This window comes from Pseudonaja textilis, chromosome 3, assembly GCF_049901715.1.
Source record: "Pseudonaja textilis isolate UNSWEBS1 chromosome 3, rPseTex1.2, whole genome shotgun sequence".
NCBI classification, from domain to species: domain Eukaryota; kingdom Metazoa; phylum Chordata; class Lepidosauria; order Squamata; family Elapidae; genus Pseudonaja; species Pseudonaja textilis.
The window spans coordinates 63,248,107-63,265,113 of record NC_141992.1 but is presented as its reverse complement, the minus strand read 5'-3'; the positions used below and the strand labels follow the sequence as shown (position 1 = coordinate 63,265,113).

The 17,007-nt window shown below is 36.8% G+C and overlaps 1 long non-coding RNA gene across 1 annotated transcript in view; it reads right to left on the bottom strand.

Annotated features, from left to right (window-relative positions):
- Nucleotides 1-16,745, bottom strand: part of LOC148126142 (uncharacterized) — a 31,169-nt gene extending 14,424 nt beyond the window's left edge. Inside the window, exon 1 of the long non-coding RNA XR_015742567.1 lies at nt 16,549-16,745. This is a non-coding gene — a long non-coding RNA (uncharacterized LOC148126142). The remainder of the gene's footprint in view (nt 1-16,548) is intronic.
- Between the last annotated feature and the right edge of the window lie 262 nt (nt 16,746-17,007).

Below are 17,007 nucleotides of genomic sequence, written 5' to 3'. Positions count from 1 at the left end.
TGGGCGTGGCATTGCTTGGTGGGTGCGGCAGGGAAGGTTACTGCAAAATCCCATTCCCTCCCCACCCCACTAACCTGCTTTCCAGCTCTGTTCTCCTGTGCAGGGAAACAAAATCAGCTATCCAATCAGCTGAGACTTAGGAAACAGAGAAGAGATGTGGGCAGGGCCAGTCAGAGGCGGTATTTGCTGGTTTTCCAAACTACTCAAAATTTCCGCTGCCGGTTCTCCAGAACTGGTCAGAACCTGCTGAATGCCACCTCTGAGTATATGCTTACATGTAAGCATATACATGTGAATGTACTTGCAAATGCTTTTTCTAGCAGGGAATGCAGTGATTTCAAAAGCTGTCAAGGAGGAAAAAAATATTTCATGAAGCAGTATTTCTTTTTCTGTTTCTCAGTGTTGCTTTTAAGCAGCAACAAACTAGAAAGAAAGATAAAGTTATGAGAATACATGTTTTCTTTCCTTTCCCTTTTTCTTTTTGAACAAACCTGTACTATATTATTTTGTGTGGAGTTTTGTCCAATGACAGCCTGTTCCAGAAGGAAAGAGGTTTTTTTTTTATTTACAGAGTAATAATAATAAAAATTAATTAAGAAATGTGTGCCTAATGTAAAATGAGAAACTTTATTTCGAGATCTCAAGGGTTTCATGCTGCATTTTTTATTTAAAAACAACGTAAGAAACTTAACATTGCCAGTTTTGATTTTGATTAAGTAAACAGCAATAGAGGAGAAGAAAAGACTGGAAAGCAATAATGAAGGGGGAATATATAAGAATACACAGTCAAAATTAAGTTAAGCCAGTTTTTTATGAAAAGAGATAATTCCGAGTAGTGATTGCAAGGACAAAGAGTATGTTTCCATTTTGTTATAAAGCTGTATTCCAGGCTAATGACAAGTAGGAGTCTATAGTGCTGAAATTGTATAGAATTAATTAAAAAAAAGTATATTGTCAGAGTAGGCACACTCTCCATGCTCTCTTTAAACAGTGTAGCATCCATCATGTAGGGAAAAAAATGAACAATGAAGTACTTCCTTCCTGATTTATGTGGTTGAAACGAGTTATTTTGTATGAATTTCCTTGGGAACATTTACAAATTCATACCCTGAAACACCACCTGATAATGAGTTACACATTTGATGTCTATTGGAAGCACACTCCTTTTGGCTGAGCAGGTGCAATTTTTTGAAAGGTATTTGTTGGCAGTACAGAGTTTTACAATGAATCATTCCTCTTTTGCATGCTGCAGACAATGAGAGTACGATCATTTTAAGGCTAAAAATGCCAAAGAATAAAGTAACTATTTGTTGTCTGAGTAAAAGTCACTGAAACCGCTTAGAGGACTGGATTCAAAATTTCAAACTTCTTATACAAAAAAAGAAGTTAAATGGGAAAAAAGGCAGAGATGATGGAAATATCTTGTTTCACATCAAAAAGAGCTTAACTCTAATCCCAGGATTCTCTAGATTTAGCAACCACTGACAAAAATGGAGGAGATGCTGCTAAGAGGTGAACAAATGGTCCAGTTCCATTCCAGGCAATTTCATATGACCCCAATCCACATTCATTCCATAGCAGAGAAGCTGGATTTTCAGTATGATGTCTCCCAGATGCTAATGTACTTAGAGATACCTTTACTGACACTTTATCAAGATTTCCTATCCCAACTTCTTACATGAAAAAAATGTTTGATGTAAAAGAGCTATGAAGGTATAATGCTACAAAGAAAGAACCAGCCTCCAACATCATTTTGATTTCTATAAATGCCTCTGAACCCCAGTGGGTACCATAAGCTTGAAGGGTAACCTAAAGATGCTTTTTCAAGACGCAACTGGACTTTTTCCTTGAAGATATTTCGCTTCTCATCCAAGAAGCTTCTTCAGCTCTCTTGGATGAGAAGCGAAACATTGTCAAAGAAAAACAAGAAAGTCCAGTTGTTTCTTGAAAAAGCACTTTGGGGACAACTATGAGCTGGATGACTGACAATCTCCATAGACCTGAAGGTTAACCACAGTGGAATAGTATCTGGAGAGTAAATTAGAAATGCACAGCTTTTTTCCCACAAGATAATTGACAAGTAATCTGAGAATCACAACAGATATGCCCAACTGGGTCATGCATCTCAAATTACATTCTGAGCCCTATATGTTGTTCACAAATTTTTCAGCTCTCACTGTTTAGATTCCTTTCCAAGCTTCTCTTCATAGCTTTGCATGAAAGTATGACTACCTGACCTGAAAAAAATAAAGGTAGGGAAAGATTGGAAGAGTTTGGTAAATTGGTACTTTATAACTGATTATGTCCCCTGTGGGTATATTTTATTCGAACTCCTACAAGCATCTTGGGATATTTTTAGTCATTGTAACTAAAACTCCCATTACTTATTTCGTTATTGTCTTGCTGACTTGGGTGAATGAGAATTGAAACCCAAAATATCTACATAGAGTCAGCAGCCTGGCCTGCCCCATCCTAGAAATCTCATCCAGTTAAAAATTTTCTAGTAACTGCACTGCCCTCACTGATACAGTTCATCATTTGCAGACAGAATGTTTGTCGTGGTGACATGGCACTCAAAGTATTTTCAAACACACCGAGGTGGGATTTGTGTACTCTTCCAATGTTTACATATCAAACACCGCTACTAGCTGCTGTGCAATTTCCATTGGCACTACCTTTGTAAACTCTGTCAGGAGTTCTTGGTACATCTCTCACAAGACTGTCAAACTCTTGTCTCATTCTTTTCTCAAGAGAAATATTTACTGAAAAGAAGCTAAGATCTGTTTGCTGAGAGCACAAATGATTCTTGTACAGCATCGTCAAGCACAGATACGTGCACTTTTCACACAGCTTTTGACCCTGATGTCTCATTAGGGTCAGAAATTCATAATGATTGAAGCAATCTCATACTTCATGCCAGTTGTCTGAAGAACACCTGCTGCCCTGACATAAGCAACACGAAACCCTGATTTAACCATTATTTAAGCATATTAAAGCATTGCAGCTTGTACTTATGTATGACTTTTCCCATGAAAAAAACTATGCGGGCACATTTTATTTTAGTGCAGTGAGCATATGCATAAAAAGAAAAGGAGGTATGAAATATTTTATGAATCATCCATAAAAAACACAGTATTTTGTTTTGATTTCTGTGAGAAATCTATTGCTTCCCAGAAGACCAGCAATCTTGTTCCACTGCTGTTTTTTCCTCTACTACCTCTTGCTGTTTCACAATCATGATTTTAGTTTCAAGTGACCCTAACCCTAACCCTAACCTTATATTTAAACACACTAGTACATATCCATGAACCCAAATGTGAAGTGCAAAAGTTTAGTTTTTGGAGACACATCCTGAGGACCAGATGGGCTATTTGCTGTAGCAGCCCATCTTTCTAAAGAAGAAGAACCTCAAAATTTATTTATTTGGTAAATTTACACTTGGATTTTTCTACAAGATCTTAAGTAGCATATGCAGTACTTTATCCACTTAGATTTTCCCACAGCAACAACCCTAGTTAAGCCAGTGAGTGAGCTTCCATGGTGGAGGATGGATTTGAACCTGGGCCTCTCCACTCCTCATCCAACACTTATATACAGAAAACAGATGCTTATATATGTCAACAGAATAACAGAGTTGGAAGGGAACTTGTGGGGGTTCTAGTCCAACAGCCTGCTCAGGCAGAAAATCCTATATACCATTTCAAACAAACAGTTATCCACTCTCTTTTTTGACAAGTAGTTAGAGCATCCACAACTTCTGGAAAGCAAATCATTCCTCTGATTTATTGTTTTAACTGTCAGGAAATCTCTCCTTAGTTCTAAGGTTGTTTTTCTCCTTGATTAGTTTCCATCCATTATTTCTTGTTCTCCCTTCAGGCGTTTTGGAGAATAGCTTGACTCCCTCTTCTTTGTGGCAGCCCCTGAGATTTTGAAACACCGCTCTCAACCCTAGTGACATACATTAAACTAGACATATCCAATTCCTGCATCTGTTTTGTTTTCTATATTAACTCTGAAAGAAAGGAAATACTTAATAATACTGTCAAAGCAATTGGGTTAATACGGGGTAGCGATCGAAGTGTTGATTCAGACCTCACTTAAAATGGGGTAGCAATTAAAATTGAGGATGAGGATCTTAGAACTTAGCATTTAGAACTGAAAATTCCTCCAGGTCACAATACACATTCAGTTGACCTTTAATCAACCATATCCCTACCCAGGTACCTCATAGAGTTAGAAAGTTTAAAAAGGGATAGACTCATTTACATTTCCTTGGAATCCTTGTGAGAAATCCAGAATGAAACTTACAAAACATTGCATTAATAATTGCTATTTATACAGCTGTGGACGTGAAGTCCTAGTTCCGCTCTTATGCTTCTGGTTTGGGGGGGTGGAATCATGGTGGCCTCACCCTCAATTTGCTTGCAGAAACACAAATATGCTTTGCTAAGCACATTTGGAGGTCACAGTCACAGTCTTATAACTTCATCTCCATCTCACCTAGGTCTGTTACTGAAGCAGTCTGATGTAATCTGCAAGTATTTTTGTTTGAAAGTATTTCCCCCCCTCTTATCCTGACATAAAACATCCTGATGGATAATCCACAGAACAGCAAGAAGAGCCTTGGGAATGACATACTCAGAGTCAGTGATGCTAACCTTTAATTGGACCAGCAGTTTGGCTATCGGACTATCCCTTCCCATGCAATCATCAGACCCAGAGTTTCCTTTGCCCTTTGTTGTGGCAGAGGGAAAAAAATTGGATGCATGAATATTGATCTCATGGAAAGCAAACATGCTGTTTATCCAAGAGATTAATGTTTCAGTTAGTAAAAGTTGAACCTAAAAAGGATTTACCCCTTAAAACAGGGGTCTCCAAACTTGGCAACTTTAAGACTTGTGGACTTCAACTCCCAGAATTCTCCAGCCAGCATAGCAGAAACAGAAACATAGCTACAGATAAAGCAGACTGAAAAACAGAGCTCAAGGTTTGTTTGTTTTTTTAAAATGTTGTATGGATAATCTGTTAGATTCACAACCTAAGACTGGAGAAAACTTAATAATTCAATTCCTAACCAAGGACCTAAGAATTATTAAAATATGGTGTCTTTTACGGTTTGTTGCACAGTCAGCCAGATGTTTATACTGGATTGGCATTTTTTATTTACCTAATGAATCCTCCCCCAAGGACCTGGGGTAGATAGATGTTGTTGTTTAAGGGTGTTAAAGATATCATTGCAAGAGGCGAGCTGTTCCAAATAAAATTCCATGAGTAATTTTAAAAGGCAGAGAAATGACAATGCAATTCTATGAACAAACCAGAATACTGTAGATCAGTAAGTGATTCCCACAAATTGCAAGCTCAGTATTTATTCATTTAATAGGAATTAGTAAATGTTTATATCCACATTTCCAAAGATAACTGAGAATTTATAATAAAAAAGATTTGTATAAAATGCAGGGCCTTGACAATAAATGAGTACTCAGAGAAGTAACAGCGTAATTGAAATATTATGCAAGAAAAGCAGTTGAGAGACAAACAGGACCAGACCCTGTCAACATTAGCAATGTAAATACGATTTGGCTAGCACAAAATAAAGCTTTGACATTTAGGAAAGCATCCAAATAGAGCAACTTAAGGAGTCATCACATGCTAAGACCCCCATCTTGTGGGATAGGAAATTGGTATGTCATTATGCAATATATTTGTTGACTTCTCATGAGCCATTTATCAGGACCTTGAGTTCATGCATCAGTCCCCAAAGCCAAAATGACAAATATCACATCTCAGAAGTAAAAAAAAAAAAAAGCTGCTATATCTGATGATACAGATCCAGGTGACCTTAACGACTCACTAAAAGAATGCATATCACCAGCGATCTTCAAGGAGTATAAATCCTTCCATTCTCCACCATCCCGTCAAAGCTGAAGAAGCTTCTTGGATGAGAAGTGAAATGTCTTCAAAGAAAAACCAGAAAGACCAGTTGCCTCTTGAAAAAGCACCTTTGGGACAACCCTGGATAACTAAGAATCTCCATGGACATAAAGCTGTTTGGAAATATTTCCAAGACAAGAGAAGCAAAGTGAGGGAAATAGATGGTGTAACTTTAAGGATGAAACTCTCCAATCTTCACTCTGAAGTACTTGCTCTGAAACAATATATACCTCTCTTCCAGATGCCTTTTAATGATTCCAGGCACTCATGTTATAACCCCTCGCTACAGTAGAAAATGAACAAGCAAATAAAAACTCTCTGCAGATTCAAGATTTACTATCCACAATGGGAAAAGGCCAACCAGATGACATCATTTTCCTTCAGATTTGAGTTTCTGCCAAGTTTAGTAATGTAAAAATGGAGAAATCAATCTTTCTCTTTAAAAGGAGAAAAAGAAACCACCCAGAACTCTTGGATTTAAGTTATTTATGTAGGTGTCAATATTTAAATAAAGTCAGCTTTGCATAATGCTAAAGGTCAAATAGCTTATTTTGTTTGCAAAAATCTGTTCAATCAGAAATTAGTTACCAGGCCTTGCAAATGAATGGTTAAAACTGAGGGAATACTTTCATTAGTCATAAAAAGAATAAATCTTGATCTGTAAGATTATTTTAAAAATCTAATTTTAAATATTTATTTGATCCACTCAAACTTAATTATCTGCTTTTTTTTCTTAGCCTCTGCAGCAGAATGGGGAGAGAATGGGGTTTCCATTATTTACAAAGATCTATTATATAAGAGCAGATTTCAGAGTAGTTAGAAAAATATTTAATTCCTATGCAGCTTTTCCAAGCTCACTTCATGAATTGCTACCTTACACCTGTAGATTGCATATGATGCTCACACAGAAATTCAAACAGAACCCAGTGGGGTTGAGGGGGATTACTTGTCTTTTCTCTGACCCTATCCAAATTTATTTTAAGCAAGCTACAGACTACTAGTTTTCTTTTCATCTTTTCAGACCTTTCCCATTTTCTCCAAAGCTTTTAGACGGACAACATCAGGAAAATGCTTACATGCTAAGCATTAAAGAACAATTAAGTCTGGAAATACTTAAATCTTCTCCATGGGCTTTTTTTTTGGAACTAATCATCAGGCCTGAGCAGTGAAGTTCAGAAACTCAAGCAGACTGATTAGTGGGGACATAATATTTATCCAGGGCATTCTTCAATGAAGGGGAACATGTAGTTTTATATTCTCTTTTTTCCCTTAATGACAACCTCTGCTACATTTCACAGAACTGAAATGTTCCTCTGAGGTAAGAAAATGGGAAATAGCCTAAAATCAGGAAGCTGGTAATCACAGGAAAACTAGACCACACGCCTTAGGAGTGTAAATAAAAAGGAAAGAAATATTTCTGTGAAAGGAACATTAGGAGAAATATGGACATCCTTTGAGTTCTTTAAATATTCAGCCTGAACAAGAATTTAAAGACATGAAACCATGTATATCTGCTCCACCATTTCTGGCTCTAGCTTCACTGATGAGTAACAAAACTGAAGGAAGGGGTCTCTCTTTACATTTGCCTTAATGTGAATAAAAGTCTCTGTGGAAATGGGGCCCCTATTTGAAAAAAAAAACTTTAATTCAAAAGAACATGAATAGGACCCCACTCAGAGCTATGTAAGGGAGTTAGGGAGCAGGCCCTATGCCCCTTAACTATGTTCAAATAAATACTCTATTCAGGCTGAACACAGGCATTTATGTTTCCCTTCATAATGAACTGTGACCTTGGGTTCCTGCAGCTGCTTTTTATGATGGTTAAAATCAGCACTGCCAGATAGTTGGAGAGTTGGCAATTCGGATACAGTGTACCTGAAAATTCTTATGCTTTCAGATTCTAGGAATCAGAGATGCAAATAGGAACTGCTTGTTATAGCCAAAGCTGACTTTCAAAGGATATATTATTTGTTTGGAATAATAGTGCTAGTATGTTGGTCTTAGTAGGTCCCCCCACCAAATATCTGACCCCTTCATTAAAAGTAAGAAACATTAATAATCAAATAAAAATCAAATGCATGGATTTTTAAAGAATTTTTTTGGACGAACATTAACAATTCATTACATATCAGCTACTAGAGAAGACAAATAATTAAAACCGTATAATCCTCTAATTCCTAGCTGTTATCTACCCAGGAGCAAAGCACCTGTTTCAAGACAATAATGACTAGCACCTTGCCTCTCTAAATTGGGACTGTAGTTAACAGTGAAGAACAGTGAAGGTACATTGGATTTATCAGCAGTGAAGAGACCTGCTGCAATCAGCTGTCCATTGACTAAATTGCCTAAGAGGAAAATGAATGCTAGAAAATCCAAGATTTTGCTGTAGTTCTAATCAGGTAATTAGGTGCCTTTATCAGGGGTGGGATTCAAATTTTTAATAACCAGTTCTGTGGGTGTGGCTTAGGTGGTAGGTGTGGCTTGGTGGTCATGTCATTGGCTGGGCATAGCCAACTCAATATCGCTCACATCGAGGCACGCATCTCCTTGCCAGGCCTCTCATGACTGTGGGGATGCTGCAACAGTCATAAGTATGAAAAATGGTCATAATTCACTTTTTTCTGTGCCATTGTAACTTTGAATGGTCACTCCACACAAGCAAAGAACCAGCAAAGGAGGTGAAAAAAATCCAGAGAAGTTCCTGAGATAGGAAGTCTAGTCCTGCCAAGAATGTAATAAGGGTTAATGGAGAGGCAGTTTTTGTAAGCACACCAGAATGTTTCCTTCCTGCCTTCCTTACAGGATTAGGCCAGTAATTTCTTCTAACAGCTGGTTCTCCAAACTGCTTAGAATGTTAACAACCAGTTCTAGTGAATAGATGCGAACTGGTAGAATCCTACCCCTGGTCTTTATCCAGAAATGATAAGAGCAAGGACAAGATCATCTAATATTCTGATCACTTTTTAATTTTTTTAAAAATGTTGTGCCCTTTTTTTGCAAGTCTGAATGATTCAAGATAACTCTGCAAAATTCTCCAATCCTGTTATCCAGACTCTTGATATGTTGGATATTTTGTTAGGGGAAATATAGTGTGAGAAGAGTTCAAATTGCTTGTAAATGTATTTTTATAGTATCAGAACAGAGTTATAGGATCTTCCTTGGATTTTAACCATTAATAACTTTGAGTCAATTCAACCTTCAGTCACAGAACAAAAGTTACATATAAACATGTATAGAAACATATAGTGACATATAGAGAAAAGTTACATATAGACATGTAGAGAAAAGACATATATATTCACCTTCATTTGTTGAGAAAAGTTATAGCGCCTGGAATCCAGGTTTGTTAAATAAGAAGCAATTCAGCTAACATACCAATTACCCAATAGTTTTCTGTTATGGTAAACCTAAACTGCCAGAAATTATTCATTTATTCTTCATCGTGGCAACTGTTTTGTTTAAGATAGATAGATAGATAGATAGATAGATAGATAGATAGATAGATAGATAGATAGATAGATAGATAGATAGATAGATAGACAGATAGACAGATGTAGCTAGATACAAAATGTGCAACTTAGAAACAGTATGTAGTTTCAAGAGTTTAAAGTTCAAGTAAAGTACAGGTTATATAGTATGTTAGCGAATGAAAACAATGATAAACAACACAGAAATAAAATGAGCTCCAAACTCTAGGCACCCTTTATTCCTCCACACCATTGCTATTTACTACCGATTACATATAGGCAGAGGTGGGCTGCACGTACTGTAACAACCAGTTCGCCTAGTGCAGAACCAAAAATGTGAGCACGCATGCGCACGCCCCGCTTGCACATGGCTGTAAAACCACTGGGATTTCCTGCGCACGGCAGCTGCAGTGAGTAGATTGGGCAAGGTGTGGAAAGCAGTTGGGCTGCATGGGTGGGGCGAGAGAGCAAGATATATAGTACGGGATAGCACCAGGGCAGGTGGGTGGGCCCAGCCGGTGTTCAGAACTACTGGTAAGGGCGTGCCAGTCCGAATCAGCAGCAGCAGCCCACCACTGTATATAGGTGTCCACCAAATTGGGTGGGTGCATATAGCAATACATGCATGAAATCATATTGCAAAAGTCATAGGTTATAGACTCACATCACATGATGGGACTCAAGTATGTGAAGGCAGCATTTGCATAATATGCTGTGGATCTTAAAAGTGTTTTTGATGCAACTTGATAAAGGTGTTTTGAATTACAAAAATAACTCAGGGTCTCAAAAACTTATGCTACAAAATTTCCAGAACTGCAATAGGCAGAAGAGACTTCTATATACGTACAATGCATCAGCATAAGCCTCTTCCAAACGTCATAAATGTCCATAGAAGCAGGTATAGTGGAGCAGGTGTAGTGAAATACTCACTCAAAGATATGAACAGGCATAGTATAAAATATTTTGGGAGTGAGACAAATTTGATATTATTTGTCTAGACACAATTAATTATCAGGCCCAACAAACTAAATAACTGCACAGGGCCATAAAACTGGAGTATTTCTTCTGCCTGAAATAGTACCTTTAAGAGTATGAGACAATTCATTAGGAACAGATCAGGATAGAGTATGGAAAGTGCAAGTGTGGTTGCTTGACAGAGGAGACACTTTTCAGAGTCATGATATTTATGCTAACATTATATGCTAAAGGTTTTTAAATGCCCTGATGTGGCAACAAAACATATTTGCTCCTCCTATTCCAATTATAAAAGCCAATTTGATTTCTTTTATTTCAGATAGCTTTAGGTCACGGGGTTACAACTCTTGAAGAAAAACAGGCAATGTTATGTCCTTCCCTATGTTTCCTTTCCAGCCAGATTTGCTACAGAAGCTCTGCAGCCTAAGTAAATGTATTGGTTCAAGGGTGGCTTTATGTGCTAATTCTCAAGATTAAAAAATTATATATTCCATGAGAGTCTGGTCTGAGGGGGAAAATGGTGGTGACATTCCAAATCCGGATTAAAAAATATTATTACAATTGATGTACCATATTGCCCTTGCTTGAACTTTCATGGCTAACTCTATTTGGCTCTGCATTGGCTCTCCAACTAAAACATGTAATATGGTCAGAAATATGTTTTGCCTAGTTAACAAAAATGCTGAAGAGGAACTACAGGAATGTTCTCAGCTATGTTTTTTCTGATCGGAGAACTGGAAATATGCAAAAGAATCAATGTGATTGCTGTGCTAGTGTATATGTTTTGGCCTCACTGGCTGGCTTTTATAAATATTTGAAATCTAGTAAATGATCCATTAGCCAGCAGTGTTCCTTCATTATGAATCATTCCTGGATACAATTCAATGATTTCTGCTATCCAAGCCTAATGACTATGAACATAATTTGCCAGGGAGTCCCCTTGTATAAGCACACTGAAATGAATGGAAGAACCAAAGCAACCCCAATAATTGTGCAGCTTATTTCTGAGAAAATCTGAAGCTATTGAATAGAATATGCATTGAATAGAAGATTGGGTCTAGTTTGGGTCCATTCCTTTTTGGAAGCATATTGAGAAACCAGAGCCCATCAAGAAAAAGGCAACAAAGATGAAAAGGGAGAAAAAAATCTAAAGCATAGAACATCTAAGCAGAAGGACAAAGTAGTTGTATTGTGCCTGAGAGTTATTTTGCAAAGATGCAGCAGAATTGTTCAGAATTGTTCTGGAAGACATATAACGAAAAGGGGGTATAAATTACAGAGAATTAGATTTCAGTGAAAAGGGGTTGTTATACTCAGTGGTTAAAGATGCTGAGCTGTTCAAGACCCAAGCACTGTGCAATGTGGTGAGCGTGCAAATGTAAGTAGATAAATGGGTACCACTTTGGTGGGAAGGTAATAGCATTCCATGCACCTTAGTGTATAATCATACTGGCATAGTGTTTAAATAAAGGGTGAGTGGCCATCTTTTGGGGTTAATGTAGCAGGGATTCCTGCAAGCGTCAGAAGGTTGATATAATGTATAATGAATTTTTGCACAACTTTCCCAGATATATTAATTTTTCTATGCATCTTACCTTATTCTCTGCAATGCTATCTTACATATACTATTTGGATTTGAAACACTAAATATCTGGGTACCAGTATATGGGTGCTTCTGGATTCTATATCTTGGTAAATTGAGTGTTAAGACTGTACCGATAAGCAGTCTTTTTTTAATTCTTAATACAAAGACTAGAGACACTCTTTTATGTAATTTTAAAACAGTGTTAAAGAAGCATAACGTTTTTCACAGACACTGGAGTACTTTTGCTTCTTTAGTTAATTTTATCTTTTCCTGTCCATAATGCAATTGCCCATTCTAGTTCTTCATACACTGAAATGAAAAACCCTCCATCTGGCAATGTTTTGCAGTTTGAAATTATGTGACACAGTTTGGATCCATTTCATTCACTGAGAGTTTCAAATATATTGAAAGGGTGCAGAAAAATAATCACTAAAATGATTATTAATGGTTGGAACAAAATAAATGATTGATATCAGATTCTACTATATCTATTTTAGCATTAGAAAGGACAACATCTTTCAGGAACTATGATCAAGTATTTTAGGGGCAAATAGTCTTTTGCTTTCTTCAAAACTAATCAAGATTTGAGCTTTAATGACTGAGGGAAGAAAATTATATGGCAGCCATTTTTTGTCAAACTATTATTTCTCTATCTTTGGGAAACTGGTAGTTAATTTTTCTTTTACTCTCATGATAAAAACAATATATTCCATCTTACTTGAAGGCAGCAGGATAATTAGGTGTGAAAGAAAGGCAGTTTGTGTGATCCATAGTCATCTTATTTGACACACTGTTGCCACCCACTTGAAATTTCCATCTAAGACAACTATCTCACTTGACCTGGTAATCTTTCTGCTAAACCCTGATATGGCATTTGGTCCAGCATCAGCCTACATAAAACAAGGCCAACCTGTGGCTTGTTTCAGATGTCCACTGCAAAATAAAAAAATAAAACATGAAGTCAACTTTTGTCAACTACGTTTGCCTCTTTTAATTCCTTTTCTTGTAAACATTTCTGACATCTGACTTGACGTTATTTTAAAAAACACAATCTCGTTGCTGGTATTATTGAAATCTTTTCTTAATTTTTGTTTTAAAATCACCAATCATGTGTCACTCTTATTCCTACTCTCCACAGCATACATCAAGCTGTTCATGCCACCTTTTGTTTAAGTGACTAGTTGCCTTTTTCTACTTATTATTTTTTCCCAAGTTAATGCTAAATTGGAAAACTATATCGCTTCAGGCCTATCTTATCCTTTTGCCAGTTGTAAACAATCCTACTTTTAAGACCTTTAATAACATCTTGTTTTGCTTCAATTTTTGCTGTGATGGTAGGGAAAAAACAAATAAAATGTTCTTGTAATAATCTTTAATCTTAAACTGCTTCTATTTTTCACTGCCTGTTAGGGTTCCAGTCTCAGTTCATACTGACCTGCTCTGTAGATCTGTTTCAAAGATGTGTACTTGACTAGAATGCTTAATAATCTTAATCTGGAGACTCTGAAGATTTTATAAAGAAGCATATTTAACTGAAGATAAAGGATTGCTTGTGAGGAAGGAAAACTGAAAAACTGGAGAGCAGCATTCTGCTCATATGGCCAAGTAGTTTAGTCTGTGATAGAGGATGAACCTCAAGATGCATTAGGAGAGTACTGAACAAAAATGACCAGGGAAGTTTGGAATTTACATTCACTGAATGGAAGCTTTTTAAAAGAGAGGCAAAAGGAAAGGAAAGGAAAGAGGGAAGCAGATGTCAAGGGTGGTTTTAGTATAAGATTATTTCCTGTCTCTGGGAAGATTATAAGAAGAGGTGTTTCCTGTGGTTCTGTCATTCTAAGAGGTACAGACAGCTTCAGATAGATATATGTCTTTTACTCATTTTAAGACACCCTAAGTATATAGCAACCTAGGCTGCAAACATATGGTAAACTTAATAAACATTAATCTCTCCAAATGTATGTTGGGATTTATCCAAACTTATTGAATACACTGTACCTACTGAGGTCAAGGGGAAAAAAAGCCCTATTCAATTCTTTTACCATCTTCCTTCTTTAACCCTCCCAAATCCCACTTGCGCTTTTGTTTTAAATTGTTGTGACACTATTCATATGTTTTACGCCCATATGACAGCATTCAGCTGGATCCCATGACTCATAGCGTCGAGTTCTACATGGGAGGAGGGGGCCTTAAAGGTGCAATATTATTTTGCATCCACTCTGATTAACTCCTTCATAAGTATCTTTTTATGTCCTTTACACTTTAAATGACACCAGTGAACGAGAGGAGTATAGTTCAGTATTATGGCAAATAGGACCAGGATTCTTCTGGTATCAGAATAATTCTTCAGATTAGGAAGGGCAATCTTTAGAAAGTTTGAGCCTTTTTCAGAAATAAGTTATCCGACGTACATATTTGTCTATATACAAACTCAGGCCTGTTGTCTTTTGACAAATAGGTTTATTGCTGCGCCTGTTCATCTTATGCTTTTCATCTGACATTCTGAAGTCAATGTATGTTCATGAACAAAACTATGGTCTTATTCTTCAGGCTGTAGTGTTCGGTTAGTTGGTGATCTAGCTTGGTTTCAATTATTATGACATTTCTAGTTAATTATTAGTTGTTTGTCGATTGATGAACTTTATTATGTGCAAACTTGTGAACTATGAGATTCTATTCCATGTTGAAAAGTTCTACATCCTTATAACTACTAATTACTATATTATATTATATATTACATATATATTATGTTATTATTATTTCCCTTAGTTAAGAATTCCCTTAAATTTATGTAGAATCTCTTGGCAAGCTTACTGGAGCACTAGAATTAAATGCATAAAATTAAGTTGCATATTTATACAGAAAAAAATACAGTTTTAGGAGCATCATCAATAAATATCTAAAATATAATCAATTTTCTTCATTCTGATTGGATCCAACCTGCTTTCATGCATCTCCTGGATTACACTAGGAGAATAATGTAAAAGTATGCCTATGCTTTTAATAAGCAAGTAGCATTTTTGAAGTTTTATCTGTCTTAGGCACAGCCTATGCTCGCACATTGCCTGAAACTATGATGCATTTTAAATGAAGATATTTAAATATGTTCTCAATTGTTTCTTGAGCTGAACTGTTTGCTATTTTTCTGGATTCGGTTCAAGATGCCGGCTATCAGCTTTAAAGCCCTACATGGTGAGGGGCCAGGTTATTTGTGGGACTGCTTATTCCTGAAAGTATCTACCTGTTCCACCTGCTCCAGGTCCCTTTCCTTAAATTTTGCCATCTCGTAGAACCTAGAAAATATGCCTTTTCCATAGCAAATCTGGTCTTTAAAAAAAAAAAACCTTTCTCTGGTCTGCCCATACTCTCTTAGCCTTGCAGAAGAACACAAAGAGTTGGCTCTTTCCCTTAGCATGGAATTGGCTGACATGGGAACCTAGATGTGGTTCTGTTAGATGTATCTGAGAAGGATGGCTGAGGTGCTAGCTTTTTGCCCATTGTTTTTTGGATTTTGTTCCTTATGATGATCAGTCATATAGTACCTAAATAAATAAATATCAGCGAACATCACCCACTATTCTGCATATGCTCCTCATTCCTCACTCCTCTTTCACTGAAGTTATTTTAGCAGCATGGCATGAGTTAACACAGAGTAACATGATTCTGAATTAAATATGATCAGCAGATGGCTTCTTCAAAGTTTTGAAACATATTAAAATATATATAAGCTGTGCAAATTACAGACAAGCAGTAGCATATCTATGTTTTGAAATGAAATGGGTTTTTAAGATTCTGCCATTCATTTTCTGAAAACTTTATTGCAAAATTAAAACTATTAATTTGTCTAATCTGAAATTTAGTTCAGGTGAAATAGACAATTTCTACCATGCCATGGTTTTCTCCAACAGTCATACTGAGATTTTCAGTTCCCACTGCCTTGAAATTAATTTAGCCAAGAGCGAGCTTATTCATCCTGATCATTCTTGTTTTTGTCCCATTTCTGTTATTTTATGTGTTGCCAGCATTGCTGGTAGTAAAAGATTTGGAAATTTTAATAGGTAAGATGTTAGAGAGCAAATGAAAATATACAACAGAGGTCTCCAAACTTGGCAACTTTAAGACTTGTGGACTTCAACTCCCAGAATGCTCCAGCCAGCTAATTCTAAGAGTTGAAGTCCACAATTCTTAAAGTTGCCAAGTTTGGGGACCCCTAGTATAAGATATCATCAAGAGAGTAAAAGAATAGAAATGGAAATGGGCTGGTCATATAGGAAAAAGAACTGATGGCAGGTGGACCAAGGTAGTCACCGAAAGGATCCCAATTGATAAAAAAGTGTCCACAATAGACACCTTAAACAAGATGAATTGATGACATCAGCAAGTATTGCAGGCCCAATTGACAAAAGAAAGCTCAGGACCGTATTGGTTGGAAACATACGGAAGAGGCCTTCATCTGCAGTGGATAATCAATCGCTAGAATGATGAGGATGATGAGGATGATGATGGTGATGAATAGGTAAGGTATAATTGTAGAAAGATTTTCTATAAAGCCTTTCATCAATAAAAACACAAGAGCTTGCAACTTACATTTTCTGGATATCTGGATAATTCTGCCATTTCTTCCTACTCATATAGCCAAGCAGGTAATGTATGCCTTGCTTGGAGTCTCATTTGGATTATTGTTTGCTATACTTTGATTCAGGTCCAGGATAGCATGGTCCACATTGTCCTGGACCTTTCCCAATTTAGTCCTATTTCTTCCTTCCACCAGCCTTTGTACTGGCAGGATCTTCGGGAATGCTACCAATTCAAACTGCTGACGCTGATTTTCTGGGTCACGCATTCAGGAACATTCTGTTATTTGAATAGTTTGATTGTAATTCACATTCCTGTGTGATCAGCTCAGTCAGGAATCTCAGAATAGCAATCTCACATTATTCTTCAATCTAGCTCCTGCTTTCCAAATCAACTTTCCCTTTAATTCTGTTTGGGAGCTCATCTGTGCTTTAAAAAGCCCCTTTAGACATTTCTTTTTCAAGATTTTAA